This window comes from Amblyomma mixtum, chromosome 5 (assembly GCF_055824585.1).
Source record: "Amblyomma mixtum isolate Tamu chromosome 5, ASM5582458v1, whole genome shotgun sequence".
NCBI lineage: Eukaryota > Metazoa > Arthropoda > Arachnida > Ixodida > Ixodidae > Amblyomma > Amblyomma mixtum.
In genome coordinates, this window is record NC_143016.1 from 203,949,090 (window position 1) to 203,967,232 (window position 18,143).

An 18,143-nucleotide genomic window follows, 5' to 3' on the forward strand; every position below is an offset into this window, starting at 1 on the left:
GCGGAGAACGGAGGGCCCATGGGCGGGCCGAAGTCCGCCTGCCCGAGAAATAGAATCTTGCGCAGCGCGCCGGAGCGCTCGTTCAACACGTCCGTCCGCCGTGAGCGCTCTGGAAGCCGCTGCGCCCTTTTTTAGAGGCTCGTTTCTTCGCCTACTCTCGAGTTCTCCGCTCATAGCATGCGCTGAAATAAACGCTCCGTATGTGTGTATAACGACGAAAGGAATTCCTCTCCATTCTCTTTATGAACCACAGTTGAACAGTGACGAGGTCGCGGCCGCACCCTTTGATGAAAAGTTTACCCGCAGTTTTCTACAGTGCACCCAAAAACTCAAGAGTGTAATCAACAGAGACGCGGAGCCTTCAGACAACCTCGAGCTCGGTACGCATTCCGCCAAAGCGCTGCGCTGCGCTACTTCGGAGCACGGACGTTCACTAAAAAGCACCGCTGGCTGGCAGTCTGGTAACTGTGGAGGAGGGCCTATTTCCCATGAGTCAGTGCGCAAAAGGGCCCTCGGCAGCGGCGTCAGAGGAGGATGGCTTGCAGAGGCTGAGCGCACTCCCTCCTAGTTTTTTTACCTCCATGATGCGCGCGCTCAGCGGGGCTAGACTTTACCGCACGCTATCACGTGGTGCGGTCACGGGGGGACACACTCTCTTTTTTTTTGCTATATCTTTACTTGTTTAGACTAGGCTTCAAGGTTGTCGCCGGACGCTCCCTCCTTAGTTTTTTTTCCTCCATGTGCCGCAGCCCCGCAGTCCCCAAAGAAACGCCCGCACCGCGGCGCACCAGTCGGTGCAAAATGGCCGCGCCCAGGAGCGGCTCTGGATTCTGGTCTATATTCTAGACACTATATCCACGGAGGGCGTATTCAGAGGAAGGTGATCCTCGTTGCGATTGGCCAACCGAGAATAGACGTCACTGCTCTACTCTACGTCACTCTGTGGGGACTTTTGGGGAACACTGCGCTTCAACCGACAGGGAAAATCTCAACTCTTCTTGAAAATCCTTGCTCAATATCCCAAGGTATCCCAAGGTGCATTTCTTGCTCGCTTGTTTTTTTTATTTTTTTGCCTTGAGCATGGAGACGGACACGTGCGATGGCGTTGCTTCAGCGGTTTGCGACAAGGCGTTCTTCAATACTAGTAATTTAAAAACACCCATCAAGGATATTCATGGGGAAGGACGCGGTTGTTGCTGCGACGCGTCTTTTCTTTTTCTCTTTCCTCTGATCTCTCTATCTGCACGCGGCAGCGGTGGTGGCTCGGCTCCAGCCAGTAGGCAGGCCCATGCATCCTTCTCCCAGTCACAACAGCATGTAGTAAGGCACGGCCGTTCTTGTGCGACTTACGTCTGAAGCATTTTGTCGCCCTTCGTGACCTGCGACGGCACCACGACTTCGAGGAAGAGGTGGAGAATCTAGTCTTCGACTCTAATAAAGGTAAGAAACGAAGTCTGCATGCACGCACGCTGTGATTAAAGCAATAAAGGGCCAAAGCGGGATGCAGTCGCGCGCTTAGATTACCGATTGAAAAGTTGCAGTTTATTGACTTTTCGAGTGCGCGCATTTTAAGTTTGTAAACACAGAGCGCGTTCTTTTTTTTTTATTTACGGGCTTACACTCACCTGGGGAAACTTGCACGTGGTTTTGTGCACAAAAACTTAGCGATGACATGCACGTTTTTTAAAGGAACCATGAAGATTTCAATGGGCTTGGTCTAGTGCGACAGATCTGCAGAGGTAGCCTTTGCGGGCATTCGAGTGAAATGTGAAACGTAACGTACTATAACCTTTGAAAGCCATGACTTGTCATAGTCATTTTGCACTTATTTGTAATGTAAGGTGTATAGTTTGTACAAAGTTTAGGTAGTCATAGCTTTGACTCCTAATCATTCTGAAGTGTAGCATGACTCAGCACTTTACTAGTAACATAAGGTGTGCAGAGTTTGTACAAAGTTGCGTAGTCATGCCTTGCACTCATGACTCGTCATTCTGCAACATAGCATGACTGTGCACTTTAATGCTTTGGCATTCTCGCTGGTAAGCAGTCTTATGTGTGTCTGCAGAATTTTTTTTTGGTGTCCTAGCTCCTCCATAAGCAAAGTGACAAGCAGTGCACTCTCTTTCATATTTAAAGTGGCCACTGCAGGAAAACTGGTCCTTGCAGCAGACTCGCTGCTACAGGCCTTGCTTATGCTTTGTTGCAGGCATCTGCAATGTCTCGACAGGACACACAACATTGTCGCGGCATGCACTGGCTTAGCAGCGCTGAAGCCATGGCAATCGCAACATGCAGAAGTGTGTAGGAAGAATGCCCAGCATTGTTCTGCCTTTAGAAGTCAACAGCGCTGACCTGAATTTGTGGTCAAAGGACAGGGCCATGTAAAAGGTTGCTGTGCAGGAATGAGTTTTTGCAGGGTGTAGTAAAATTGAAATACTTCCATGTAACAGTCCGTGTAATAACTTAACCTGAACTTAATAATTTTCTCCAAAAATTGTTCCCCATGCGCTATAGCAGGAAAAAACAGTAAGCGAATGACTGATAAATTTTTAACAATAAAAAAGCTGGGAAATGCAGTTTTGCACTGCAGGCAAAAGGCTAAAAATTTGAAGCTAAATCTGTGATTGTCATGCGCACTTGGCAGAGGCAGAGCGCCAGTAGTAGTGCGAGAGTACTGCATATGTGCCCACTCCATAGCACATGCATTTTTCATTAGTGTATGTAAAAAGTACAAACTTTAATTTGGCCTTGCTTTTCAAAAAATGAAAGTAGTGTGATACACAAAAAATTGACAGAGAAGTTTTGCCGAAATTTTATAAACGTGCAAAAGCAGAATTTCATGAACATTGCCTTGTCTTGTTACTTTACTGTTGGCTTTCTAAGGATGCCTTATGCCGTTATTCATGTGCTATCATTGTGTACACGTTTTTATCAAAATGGAGCCCACCTTTGTTCACGCCTCAATTTTTAAAAATTTCTTTTTAGTCATGAGAGGTCATGGACTTAACATCATATGTTGGCATCGTGTCATAACTATGTTGCAATGCTGCTGTGAGGCTGTGGTTGCTATGTCGCCGTTGCTATGCTCTTGGCACAAACCCACATACACATCGCAGGATCTTGCTCGGGGTTTACCGTTCGGAATTGTGCTTTCACACTAATAATTAACTAATACTATGTGGAGTGCTTAGTTATGTTTACAATCTTTCTGTTTCAGGATTTCGCGCCTGGAAAGACGGAGAAGAAAGCAAAACTTGCTGCCGTTTTATAGCTTCTACAGGAAAGAAGGAATGTGCACCAAGGGTTTTTAAACGCTACCTGCACTGCCACCATTCCGGCTCATACGAAGAGCTTCCTATAGAACAGCGCCAAAGGCAGGAAAAGGGGCAAGGAAGCTGCAAAATCAGCAAACACTGCTTTGCTACTCTAGAGGTCATGGAGAAAGAGGGCAAGGTATATGTAGTGTTTCAAAAGAAACACTACGGACACTTCAATGAGGCCTGCCACCAAAGGCTGTCCCAGGATGATGCCAGAGGGCTTGCAGGTTAGCCACTCCTCTTGTACAAAGCATTTGTGCATGCTGTGTTGACTGTACCGGAATGTGAAAACGTTTAGAAGCTACACTCCACCAACCTTTCATAAATGGGAGACGAAAGTGCAATAGAAATGTATTTTAGGGGGAAGATATTGCTCATTAACTCGAGTGATCATTTCAATGATTTTTATTCTTCTGCGATGCATCTATGGCACGAAAGAGGTGGGACAACACGAAAATGCCTATTGTAAAGTGGGAGAAGGCATGTCCCACAAAACGAGGGGGCGGAAGAAGTTATAGTAGGGCACAGCTTAAGAACCCAGTGGCCAATGCCCCTCAAAGGAAGCCTGCCATCCAATGGCGTCGACCGATTCTCATGATGTCATGGTTAATCCTAGGGGGTAGCACTGCAGGAGGGTGGCAGATGAAAGGGGATTAGTTATGGCTTTAATTGGGTTAACTGATGAAAATCAGCTGACGCCATTGACTGAGGGGGTCTTCTTTAAGGGCCATCTGCCACTTCGTTCTCGAGTTGTATCTGACTGTAGTGCAATTCACTTGAGCCTACTTGGTCGCATCGAAGGGTGAAAAACAATTGATCCACGGCACATTGCATGCACAGCACAGTCTGTACGAACTTCATGCCGTTTAGTTTAGAGATGCTTTGTGGAAGGGGTCCAGTCTTTCGAACTGAACATAATTAGGAATGTCGTCTAGCACTGAACTACTCCAATGTCTGTTCTTTTGTTTTTCTGCTGGTTTCATTGACTATCCTAGGTCTGTCGCTCAATCGGCTGACGTTGAACTTCATCCGTAAGAAGTCGGCTTGAGCTCTATGAAATGTGTCTTGAATGACTGACAGTTGCACTCGATGCTAGCCTCTTTTTTTTGGCTGCCTGTCAAAAGCGTAGGCATTTTGTTGCTGATCAAAGCAACGCCACCAGTCTAATGGTTGTATAAGGGCCATGTTTTTTCTCATAAGACAGATCGTCTGCAGTGAACTTTCATTAATTAGAATTATTTGGCTGTTTTGGCACTTCATCAGTAACGCTCGCAGGAACGGCTGTGGTTTGAGTGTTCAGCTACTAAGCTGGAGCACCCGGGTTAGAACCCGGCTGCGGCAGCTGAGTTTCGATGGAGGCAAGAGGTGCCCACGTGCTGCGCAGTGTCAGTGCCCAAAGATCCCCAGGCGGTCGAAATTATTACGGAGCCCTCCACTACAGCACCTTTCTCTCTTTCTTCTTTCACTCCTTCTTTCCTTCATGGCATGGTTGAGGCAGTTACTGCACCATTTCCTTTCCTCAAAAACCACTAACATAAAACACAAGCCTGCACAAGAGTTGAAATCGCAAAAAAAAAAATGAACAAGCAGCATTTATATTTCAGTTTATGTATGACTGGCATGCCCTCCAATTGTCTCTGACTTAGCAGCAGTCATTCAGGTGTTGAAACTGAAACAGCATGAGAAAAATATTCACTTAGAAATTATTCACCTGGCGTAAGTGAATTCTACATTGTGACTCGTGCACACTATTGTCTTGTGCACAAGTCCAAAGAAACAAAGTTCGCGTTCAAAAATTTGGTGTCTCTACTCCTTTAAAGGTTGCTGTCAGGCGAATCGGTGCATTTTTTGAATATGCAGAATGAAATGGGACAGGATGAGAAGCACATGTCCTTATTATTTTCTTGTCCACATTTTCAGTGCTGTTATATTCCGCATTTATAACACGCTGTATATAACTTCCCTGTTTTGCATTGCAGTATGCAAGTTTAAACACTCAAGCTCATAAAAATAAAGTCCATCTGGCTTTGAAACAACCATTTTGTTGTGTGCTTTGCAGTGCCACAAAAGTGAAATGAAAGTAAGATGAACTGTGTGTCACCTGTGAAAAGGAACAAAGTGGAAGACGAAGGAATCCGACCAGAAGTATTTGTCACTTTATTACATGGCTGTAGGCAGATGAACCAGAGATGTTAACAGTTTTTTTCTGTACCATTTTCAGGCTGGTTAGCAGAAGGAGTGCCAGAAAAAACCATTGTGCACAACATCCGAGCAGCTACAAGTGGATCAAGCCCACGGATGCAACTTGTGACCACTAAGGACCTCCGTAACATTGCAGATAAGTTTAGGATTGGAAAAACAGAGCAGAGAGATCCAGACGATTTTAAGAGTGTTGAATTATGGGTCGAAGAAATGAGGGCAAAAAATGAGTCACCACTGTTGTATTACAGGAAGAAGGGTGACCCCAACAGTCATGATGGTGACTTTGAGCTAGCATTAATGACGTTCCCACAACGAGAGCTCCTTTATGAATTGGGGGCAGCGAAACTGTGCACTGACTCCACCCATGGCATAAATAAGTACTAACTCCAACTGACAACCCTGCTCACAATTTCTCAAGATGCCTTTGGTATCCCGTGTGCCTACTTGATTTCAAAAAGGGTGAACACGGGCACTGTGGTGAGGTTTTTCGAGGCCATCAAAGAAAAAAACACAATACCATGTCAGGCATTTATGTCTGATGATGCCCCTGTTTATGGCAGTGCATGGGAGCTGGTGATGGGTCCCTTGAAGAGTCGACTGCTTTGCAGCTGGCAGGTGCTACACAACTGGAGCACGCACCTGAATACAGTCACAAACAAGGACTGCAGGAGTACAACAAGGGACATGCTGCACACTCTGATGAAGTGGACAGATGAGACTGAGTCTCAACAGTTGCTCCCTGCACTTCTTGGTATCCACTCCAAAGAGCATCAGCTTAATTGCCTTTGGCTTTGTCAGAAATTTTGAGAAAACATACGCAAAGAGGGCATGTCAGTGGGCTTACTGCTATCGGCAGTACATTGGATTAACAACAAATAATCACTTGGAGTCAAGGCACTGAAGTACTCTCACTTTGGTGGCAAGGTAAATGGGTGATTGGATACATTAATCAAAGTACTCTTCAATTTCACATCCGAAAAACTTTACAATCAAAGGAGGAGCAGACCACCGCAAATCTGCCCTATTTAGGAAGCATAAAGTGGGGATTGAGCTTTCTAAGTCCAGTACTGAGAGAGTGGGAGATGGCCAGTGGCATGTAAAGTCGCAAAGTTTGGTGAACTTCAAGCACACAGTGGAAAGAACGAGCAAATCGTGCAGTGGCTGTGAGCTTCATTGTGAGCAGTGCGAGGCTTGCCACAACATGTACACAAGTACGTGTTGACCATGCAACGCATGTGCACATGTACAAGCACATGCATGCTGTTGCTATAATGGAGCTACACTTGTGTCAGATGCAGAGCAGCCAGAAAGTAGCATTTGACTGTGCTGGCATTTGTAGGCCCTGCCAGCTGAAGATGGCAGATTTCAGGTGAGGGATTAGGATTATGTTATGAGCTAGTTGGCAGGCTATTCTGACAAAGTGCTTTAGCATAGCAAGCTCAAGACACAGCAGGGAAGAGGAGTGTCATTTGCTAATTTTCTTGAAGCCCACATGGTCATGAGAAAGGTGCGCCATCATATCCCATATCAAGCAGCACCATTGACGGTACACTACAGGCCTCTGGTATTTCTTTTCTAGTCATTCCTTTTTCCCAAAACTTTCCTCCTAGGAATGGAGAACTCATCCCGCCACAGCGCCTCACTGGCTCTGGCGTTCTTAGACTGCTTACACGAAGGCTGTGGGTTTGATCCGGCCATGGCGGCCACATTTCAGTGGAGGCAAAATACAAAGATGGCCATGTGCTGTGCAAAGTCAGCGTGCATTAAAGGGCCCCAGGTGGTGTAAATTAATCCAGAGACCTCCATTATGGTGTCCCTCATAGCCCATGTGCCGCTCCCGAATGTTAAACCCGACAATTAAGAAATTGAGATATTTCAGGCCCCTCATTCCCTACTCAGAATCTGCTTGTGTAAGTACGCCCTCTCTGGCACTGCTCAACAGAGAACTTCTGACAATTGGCAAACATTTTTCATCTTCGGGAAATTAGTGCACTCATTTTCTTGTTCATACCTGCCTTGCATTCACTATAATTTTATTTCTTCGTCATCCCTGCTTGATTTCATTTTATCTGCATGTGATGCACTCATAGAGGCATGCGCTCTTCAATAATATTAGTATGAAGTGTCGCTCCATGCTGCATTCCTCTTTGTTGCGTCGTGCTGTCACAGTGCACCGCCCTTTTAGGACATCTTGAGAAAAACAGCGCTTGCAGACAAAGGACCAGAACAAGGACACACAAAAAAAAAACAGCGCAGTTGTGTGTCCTTCTCGTTTCCTTTGTCTGCAAGTGCTGTTTTTCTCAAGATGTACCCCAACCAACTCGCCCAGTAACACACCTTGCCTTTTAGAACAGTTGAAAAAGTATTCTTGACAAAAGGCTAAGCCGTAGCTGTCATCTTGCACACTGAAAGCTGCAGCGCAAAACTACTATTCATCTTATTTTGCAAAGAGAATACTGCTGCAACAGAAAAACAGTATTACTCATTTTTCAGAACATTGCTGGTGCAATTTGTGACACGAACTTATATTGCCATGGTAGAAACAGCCGTGAATAGCCTTCCCTGATATGATAAAGCACTTCATAAATGAACTTGCTTGGCTCTTACAGTGTCTCTCCACCAGCCTTCCAAGCAATGAGCCTTCTGTTGTGTGATGGGAACACTGTGCCAACTTTGTTGCCTAGAAATTCTAACATGCCCCGATTTGTTGAGAAGGCAGCTTAGATGAAACATATAGTGCCCAGTTAATGTCATTTATGAAAAATGCTTCAAAGCCCAACTGCAACGAAATTATAATTTGGCTAGAATGCCTGTTAAAGGGGCCCAGAAACACAATCTTAGTTAATTGTTTTGCCTGTTGATTGCATACAGTGAGTTATAATGGTGCTATTAGCATCGGTAATACCGCGTACATTCCGTTTTTTAATATTTTAATGTCCTCCCAAAAACAACTTCATGGCTCTGATGGTGTCGCCACACAGTGGCGGGTTTCTAGCAGCGGATATGACATCACCTGGCGCGAGCTTGATGACCGGACAAACAGTAAATATACTGCAAATTGTGTGAATAAATAGAGACACATTTTGTTACCTGTCTGCGTTTTATATTAGATCAACAAAAACAATTTGTTTGTCTTAGATAAAAGCCCTGCAAAGCAAGTAAAATAAAAATACACCACCAGGGGCGCTCTGGCATGGAAACAACGCTGCCAGTCTCACAGAGAGCAGGCAACCATGGACTACAAACTTCCGCGACGTGCTCTGGCTGGCTGTTTTGATTGGTTGCGCCAGGTGCCGTCATTGGGAGAGCGAAATAGGAGTGGGAAGCCCCGCCAAAATCGAGTTGAGGGCAGCGTTTTGTTTGCTTGTATTTTGAAATTTCTTCATTGAATAACTCCCGTTCCTGTGCATCGATTCCTGTAATTCTTTTTAAGTCAGCATCTGTGTGACATAAAGAACCCACCTGAAGTATAGCCGGTATTCCCCCAGGCTGTGTTTCGCAGCCCCTTTAATGTGCTGGGTGTGTCATAAAACTAATCATAACAAAGTTTCATGCTTCTGAGAAAACTGACACTGTTGCTACAAGTGTTTAAAAAGCTGTGTAGTAGACAACGTGGCATGTCCATATAGGCAGATACGGATACCCGAGTGCCATACGGCCTCATGTCTGGCCCATTGGGAATGAACAGATTAAGGACAGTGTAGAGTGAAAGGCTAGGGGCTAAAATGTGGCTTGGCAGTCATGGGTATGGTGCTGCGCCAAAGTTGTTAGGAATTTGTTTCAATCCTGCAGATGCTGATTTCTGTTTCCATTCCAGGTTTTTGTACACCATATTTACTTAAATAATGGATGCATTTGCATAATAAATGCTTTCCCTACATCAATCATCAAAATCTGGGGAAAGTTCAACTGACCACACCATGTTTTACACCATGTAATAAATGCACCAAACTTACCATTCTAATTTTTTCCCACAAGAAACTGCATCCATGATGCAAGTAACTGCAGTATTACAGGTTACAGAATGAAGCACTGTCAGCTGTATTATGTGGCCGCAAGACTGCCTGGCGCCATGTGAAGAGGAATGCTCCCAAGGCTCATCACATCACATTTACTCCAGTATCCACATATGGCACCCGTTTCATCCTGCACGTCACATTCACCTCGGGCTGGTGATAGCCTGCCAGCTAGATTAAGAATGTCACAAATAAAATGTCTACCTAACTGAAAACTGTGGTTGTATATATCGGAGATTTTTATTGACTTGTGGCAGTCTACCTGGACAGGTTATGGTAATGCAAGGCAGCCCATTATGCACAGCATATGAGTGCATAGGCGCCACAACTTCGCATCTTTTCCAAGGGTTCATGTTTTGCACTATTGGGTGTGACCCGACCCATCTTTCCACAATCCTCGCGTAGTTAATAATAAAGTGCTCCTAATCCTTTTTTGACAGTCAAAATGTATTTTCCTAGGCATATTGGCAATCTTCAATTTGTATTTCTCCACAGATTTGGTACTTCTGAGAAGTTGGACGGTCATTTTATAAATGATATATTTTTAATAAGCTAGCAGATACTATTCTTGATTTAAACATTTGCAGGCATATATACGCTGCCATTGTTTGCCTTGATAAATACTGTGTCCATTGTGTAATCATAGTACAAACACGTTAATTGATTCTAAAGGATGTTAATGCTGCTTAATTACGCTGTACAAGCCCAGCTGTGGCTTTGGAAAGCTGCCCTTCCTTGGACTCTGACATTAAATACAACTTGTACTTGGGAAGGACTAATCTTACTGTGAGTGTAACGACAAAATTAAACAAATTCCATTAGACGCTGGTATGACCCCGCCTGCGGCAGTTGTATTCCGATGGTGACACACAACAGGCCCGCATGCTGTGCGATGTCGGAGCACGTTAAGGGCCACTGTTGGTCGAAATTACTGGATCCCTCCACTGTGGCGCCCCTCATAGCCCGAGTCGCTTTGGGACGTTAAACCCCATAAGCCAAAGTTAGCATTATGTTCCTGCCGGACCGAGCAGCCGCTGACAGGGTCAGACTGTACGAATGGGTACCATCAATCACTACGTGACACCCCCACTCCACTCACCCGATGAAATCCCATCCATCAGTGACACATCCACTCCACCCTTCGACTCAGATTTGCAACCGCTTGCCAACCGCCTCCTCCCGCCCTCTCTTCTTCCCTCTTCCCTGCAATTTCGTGAAGGTGGATTTCACTCCCTCCACTCTGTCACCTGAGGCTTCAGACCGACGGATTATTCCAACATGGGGGGTTCTGATGCTGATGCACTAAAATGATATTTTTGAAAGACAGCTACAGTTTGTTACATGTTAAGGAAAAGAGTACTCGCTGTACCATGCAAAATGCGAGATCATTCCCTGGTGTGCACACACTGCATCACAAGGAAGTATATTTGGCACCTAAATTGAAATGTGCAGTATAGCGAGCAGTTAGCAAGCACCAGGTGCTGTACACAGACACGAGCACAAAATGAACACGCTTATTACCAGGCCCTCTCTGTGCACCCTCCCTATACATAGTGCGAAGACTGCTTTTGAAGCTAAGGTTGGTCACATTGCAAAGAAATAAAGACAGCATGAACATGAGAACCGGACACACAGCACTGACAGAAATCTCGACAGTCGGTGCTGTGTGTCTGGTTCCCGTGTCGTCCCTTTCTGTTCGGCGACCAACCTTAACTAGAACAAACAACTTGCCCGAACCCTTGCTTTTGAAGCATTGCATGCAGTAAGTAGCACGCAGTACAATGCACAGACTGAGCCATGTGTGTTATTGTATCAGCAGTGAACCACGTGCAAAAAAAAAAATCAACAGCCAATAACTACAGTCGGTAAAGCGAAATTTGAGCACAGCTCTTCACATATTTTAGTTTTGCAGTATGCTGAAGTAAAGAATTCCAGAGAGCCACCTGCCCCAGCGAGAGGCAGTGATAGGTGACATTTGGCCCTGAGCACTTGGCTATCACATACTTTGTATAGACAAGTTCTGTCCCGCCTCATACGAACACCAAAACACTTTCTTGAATATCTTTTTCAATGAAGGCAAATACACTGGCTTACACAAACATCGAAATTACTTGCTATTAAATCTTAATAAAGTGTTCAGTGTCACACTATTACGATGCTATATATCAATTTATGCATGCCAGCACATCATCTCTGGCTGAGAAAGATCTGACAAATCTTGCTTTTTGACAGTATGTGGGCACAGAGTCATTGATTGCAAAGACCAAATATGACTATACCAGCAGAACGAGAACTCAGAGGATTACCTTAGAACTCATGTGCCTTTGAAAACATGCAGTGAACATGGAAACAATTTTATTTTTAAGGTGCGCCGCCCAGCGTATGCACATGCGTTCAGAGCACTCTTTCTGCGCCATGAAGGACGACTCGGCCCCAAGAGCAGAAGTACACACTGCCAGTGCATTCCAGAACATTTAATTCAGATAGGTACTACATGAGACGTAAGCAACGTATCTATAGCGTTCGCACCGTGCAGCTTTATTGCTTCGCTCTGTCCCGAGCATTTTTCAGTCCACTGAGGTGGTTGCGAGCCACAGGTGGGTTAGTCTTGCGATTATTCTGCCGACAATTGCTTCTCTCTGTGATCTAGCAGATCTACGCCACCTCGCACCCACAACAGTCGTCAACTGGTACTGTCACTATTCGGTGTCCAGATCAGTCTTGAAGGATCGAAGGCGGGCTGGAAACGACATGCTGCAATGTTCTCCAACCCTTGCATCACGAGAAAGTCAATGTGGCGACATATCACAGCCCACGCACTGCATCGTGATGATTATAACAAGAGTTATATGCACAGATATTTTCCAGAATGAGCTGGAAACACCCAGATCAGGGACGCCAGTACTGGACGGCGCGGGCTTGCGTCCTGCTCACTCACCTTTAGGGACGCATGGGAGGTAAACACGCATTCCATAGGCGGTCTACTGGTCACAAACAAAAAAGGGGCAAATTTAAAGAACTACACACGCCACAAAGACGAGACACCGACGAATACTTCACTCGCAACAGCCGCCGACCGCGATTCGAACGTACGTAAACAACCGCCATGTTGTTTTTTTTTTCTTATTTGCTAACTGACTGTAGGGGGCGCTGTAAGAGCGCTAGCATCATCATCGCGCGTTCCCTCAAAGAAAAGTAAATATAAATAGCCGAAACCAGCAATAAACTAGAAAAAAAAAAGCATTAAACGTTAAAAATTGCAACATAAATAAGAAAGTCATTTATGCAGTTGACGAAAATCAACACACTCATTCAAAGGAAACGCCAACAAAATTGATTCATAAAAATAAAACGAAAATATAAATATGCATGTTTTCTTCTCCTTGGTTTTGACTAAAGCTAGGACGTGCGACTATTTTTTGGCAGTTTTCTAAATCGGGTAGCTCAGTGCGACCATAAGAAAATTAAGGCAACAAAACTGAAAACGTAACAGGGGCACTTAAGGGTCAACATTGCATCGTCAACAATATGTACGCTTTCTCTCTTGTTGCTCATCCCAAGCTTATTAATTGAATGCATGTCAATTTGCTGTTTCAAAGCAGAACGGTCTTCTATCACTGTAGCGGATTGAACCGAACCAAATTTTTTTTTTTTTGTTCCTCTTATTAACTTGTACCTGCCTTCTTAACTTGTTTACTTCTGTTTTCAGCCGTTTGTATTCTGTGTTTTATATCTGTTGTTTTCTTTGATGAATCGCCCCCTATGTAATGCCCGCATTGGGCCTTTAGGGTATTGAAATAAAAAAATAAAAAAAAAAATAACTTTCACTTATGCAGCTCAAACTCACATTATTTATTATTTGAGTGTAGTTTTAATGACATGAAACCACAAGTACCATTATAAAAGGTATTTTTCATCAGAGCACTTCGGATGGACTAGAAGCCTTACTCCCAACAGTGTACAATAAAGCCATTCACACAAATCATGTTGGCAGCAATGCTGAAACTGTGTGCGTCCACCTTACTTGAAACTGCAACGGATGCAAGACAGACAAAATTTTACCATTCAAAATCATAATGTGCCGAGATATTGCTGCAATCTTGAACGTAACCACGCTTGCCATTACAATCAAAATGACTCAACAGCACATGCAAACATGAGAATTTTTTCTTCACAGACATTTTGACACTACATTTAGTTCACTATTTATGCAACTTCCGTTTATTTACACGATGGACACGAATATTCACATGCACGCCAGTCTTAGCATGAGTGCCATGCGTACGTAATTGTCGATATGCACCCCGTCACACATTGTGCATTTGCACATAAAAATACTCATGAAAACTCAACAAGTGCTCAGCAATTACTGCAGCTTAAATGGTAAAGCACACAGAACACGTCAAAGTTATGGTATGGTATAGAATATGGGGTTTAACGTCTGAAGGCAACATGGGTTATGAGGAACGCCATAGTGCAGCGCTACGGATTAATTTTGACCACATGGGGCTCTTTATCGAGCACTGATGTCACTCAGTACACAGGCGCCTAGCATTTCGCCTCCACTGATAGGCAGCTGCCGCAACTGGGATCGAACCCGTCCTTGGGAACAGCAGCGGGCACCCTAACCACTCAGCTATTGCGGCGGGGCAACGGCTAACCACATTATAGAATGCCACCTAGAACGCTGACCCGGCACGCAGGCCTGGGAGACGGGGAGCCGCGGTTAGGGAGGGGACGCTGAGGGCGCGCGTAGGGAGAAGACGTGCGCACATCGGCTCCGCTTCTGATCGCTCCTTATTGCGGTCTGTCAACTCGGACCCCACGAATCTTGGCACCATCGTCTCCGCGAAGATCAGCGGCACAAGTGGGCACCACTTTCATCAAGGTGGGCCCATTTCTGACAAAATTCTGAGATTTTGAAGATTTCGCCCACCGCCGCGGCGCTAAGCCTAACGGCGGCGGGGCGTCCGCCGGCGTTCGCCAGCCCCGGCTGGGGATTCCCCGGCGATGGCGGCTCCCAATACGGTTACCGGCTATGATCCGGTGGCCATGCAAGTCGTACGCATGGAGACCGCTCAACCCGAGGACCTTCCAACATCGGAAGATGACTATTTGGCAGATATGGTCAAAATCTGGAGACGCCGGCAGAAGACGAACGCTTTCAAAGCAAATGGAGCCGCCGCCCAGCACCAGGCGGCAGTTCGGTCCCCGAACGCTTCGCCAGGGAGTGTCGGTGGCGCGGCCTTGAAGGCCGCAACATGCAAACCCCGGTGGCGGCCGCAGCAGACGCCACGCATTGGACGCGACGAACTCATCGTGGTGCTCAAGCCACGCAAGACGCTGGATCTGAAGGCCACCTTCGCTCCAGGTGAAGCCGGAGTTGCCGTGCGCAGCATCATACGGGACTGTGGAGAGGTGCAACTCTCTGTGTGGCCCGTGTGGGACCAAAATGTGCTAGTGTGTGGGCTGAACTCTGTGCCAGCCGCTGAGAAGCTCCTCGGCGATGTCACGCTTACGGTCGGCGACCGCCAGCTTCTGTTTCGCGGGCACGCCAAGGCTTCTGGCGAGGTCTGCAAGGGAGTGATCAACGTTCACCCCGGCGAAACGTCGGCCTCCCTCAAGCAGAAGCTGGAGTGGAGACACGGAGAAATCCTATCTGTGCGCAAGCTGGGCGGCACCGCCATCGCAGTGGTCACCTTTCAAGGGAAGAAGGCACCCCGCCAAATCTTCTACAGCGACCAGGGCATCCCCGTGAGGCTGTACAAAAAGACGATCCCCGCCTGTCATCTATGCGGCACGGTGGGGCACCGGGCTGACATCTGCCCGCGGCCGCAGTCGGGACGCTGCGGCCTCTGCGGCTCTCAGGTGGCCACCACACCCGACGGCATAGCACAACATGAGTGCACCCCCCGATGTCTGCTGTGCGCGGGTGCCCACTTCACCGGTGCTGCCGGCTGCGTCGGCAAGTACCGGAAACCGATCAAGCCAGGACCATCACAAAGTCAAAGCAAGCGGAAGACGACTCAGAAGCAAGCTCCGCCCACCAATGCCAAGGACAGCAAGTCCACTTCTGCGCCGGGCAAGTCCGGGCATGTCAAGACGGCTGTGAAGTCCGGGACCCAGGCGAGGTCGCCGAACTTCAGCGCTGGGGATTTCCCGCCTCTAGCGACCGCCCAAAACAAGGTGAGCGATTGGGCTAGGGCTGCCTCCGGGCCTCTCTCCCCTTCTCTCTCTCCAACAGAAGCCGCCCTACAGAGGCAAAATGTTGAACTTAGGCGCCAAACAGAATTCTTAGCGCGGAAAATTCAGGAGCTGGAGGCTAAGTTAGAGGGACGTAAAGAACCTCAAGCTGGTCCTTCCGAGCCTATAGAACTAGCCGAGCCGGAGGACCGAGATGAGAGTGCCTCGGTCGCATCTGGGCTGACAAGCGTGTCGCAGCAGTCGGCCAGCACAGTGGTTGGTAGGCTGCCAATGGTGGAGAGCCGCCTGTACAACCTGGAGAGCGAAATTGATGCTCTGCCAGGTAAAATCATGGAAGCGGTCCGGGGCTCCATTCAGCAACTTCTTCAGGCCGAATTGGCAAAAATCATGCCTGCTATAGCGGCACAGGTTACTGAGACAGCTCTCTCTGTCGTTCAGGACCAAATTGCAGCTCAACTCAGTCAAAGCCGCTCCCGCTCGCGGTCTCCGCGACCAGACCTCCGCAGGCGGAAGGTGGTCCTTCGCTAGGCCACAGGCTCACTAGAAAACATTCCGGCCGCTCTCTCTCCGGACGTGCTGGTGCCTCTGCCTGAGGCCCCATCACCTTCGGGGGTGGAACCTGGCCCCCAAAATTAAATAATCACGTTCACGGTGGCTAGCCGACCCCAGCGGAAAGCCAACAACAATTCGGAGCAATTCGAGATCATACAGTGCAACTGCAGGGGTCTACGGAGCTGGAAGAAACGGTCACACCTCCAGCTCTATCTGCAGTCTCTCGGTACCGAACCGGCGCTCCTAGCTCTTCAGGAACCCGGCGCAGATGCTAAATTCACAGGGTATAGCTCGTTTCAAGGCGGTCCTACAACGTGCATCCTGGTGAACAAAGCGTACACCGCAGTCCCAGTAGACCTCGAACTGGAGACTGAACAGGAATATAGTATGGTCAAGGTCCTGCCGCTCAAGCGCCGCGACCCATCAATACATGTCCTTAACATTTACTGCCCCCCGCATAAGCCGCGCGTGACCTTCAATGAAATCTTCTACCGCGCGCTCAAATCGGCTGACAAGGAACCTCTAGTGATCGTTGGGGACTTCAATGCTCCAAGCCTACATTGGGGCTACCACTTTGAGAAGGCCAGAGGACGCAAGCTGGCGGAGCTCATCTCCACACTTCGTCTTACACTCCTCACGGATCCGTGTTGTCCCACACGTGTGGGCAACTCGGTTACGCGAGACACATGCCCTGACCTGACTCTCGTTACGAACACCAGAGATGCTGCCTGGGAGAACCTGGGAGAGACTCTTGGTAGCGATCACTGCCTTCTCCGGGTTACTCTTCTGGCGAAGGCGGCTCGCAAAAAGTGGGGCCACACTAAATTGACCGATTGGCATAAGTTTCGAACAAAAGAGATACCTCCCGTGCTCTTTTCCGGCGGATATGCGGAGTGGGCAAAGCAATTAGACACAATACAAAGACAACATGTCACGACACTTCAGACCACTGAAGAGATCCCTGCAGTGGACAATCACCTCCTGCACTTGTGGGAGGCTCGCCGGAGTCTTACCAAACGGTGGAAGAAGCAAAAGCTGAATCGCAAACTTAAGGCTCGCATTGTCGACCTCACGGAGCAGGCTGCGGCGTATGCTGCCCAGCTCACCGATTCAAACTGGATAGAGAAGTGTAATTCGGCAGCGCGTCAGATGAGCTCGAGAGGAACATGGCGCTTCTTTCGCAGTCTCATCGACCCCGCTCAAACGAGAGGGGAGATGCAAAGACAGCTCCGGCGGGCTTTGCACGGGTACCAAGGTACGACGGCTCAACTCGCGGACACCCTGTGCGACAGATATCTCTGCCGTATAGAGGACCCAGTTGGGCCCGAGTACGAGTACGCGGGAAAGCCGAATCCCGACATTGATGCCCCTTTTGAGTTACACGACCTTAAGGCGGCTTTAGCTAAAATGCGGCGAGGTACGGCTCCGGGTCGGGATCGCATAACAGTCAATCTGTTGGCCAACCTCCCAGATTCGGCCTACCTCCACCTGCTAGGGTACATTAACCAGATTTGGGACGGGCGTCCACTCCCTCCCGAATGGAAGACCTCCTTGGTCACTTTCATCCCTAAGCCAGGCAAGCCAGTGAATACCGACAACCTGAGGCCCATCTCACTGACCTCTTGTGTGGGCAAGCTTATGGAGACGATGGTTAGGGATCGCCTCTCTCCACACATAGAGACCAAGGGCCTCTTTGCAGACACTATGTTCGGGTTCCGACCGCATATGTCTGCGCAGGACGTCCTCCTCCAGTTACACCGCTACATAATACGACCCACTGCCATGCGCCACAACGACAAGGCCATCCTTGCCCTTGATCTTAAGGGGGCCTTTGACAACGTTCGTCATAGCA

General features: G+C 47.6%; 1 long non-coding RNA gene across 3 annotated transcripts; it reads left to right on the top strand.

The window, feature by feature from the left end:
* The first annotated feature begins 847 nt into the window (after positions 1–847).
* Positions 848–9,750, top strand: LOC149345457 (uncharacterized). Of its 3 annotated transcripts, XR_016283307.1 has the most exons (4): positions 878–1,440; positions 3,218–3,544; positions 5,377–5,462; positions 5,539–9,750. It is a non-coding gene; the product is annotated as an uncharacterized LOC149345457 (long non-coding RNA). The 3 variants fall into 3 exon arrangements; XR_016283306.1 differs by lacking the exon at positions 5,377–5,462 and having other exon boundaries at positions 883–1,440; positions 5,539–9,474; XR_016283305.1 differs by having other exon boundaries at positions 848–1,440; positions 3,218–9,750.
* The last annotated feature ends 8,393 nt before the right edge of the window (positions 9,751–18,143 follow it).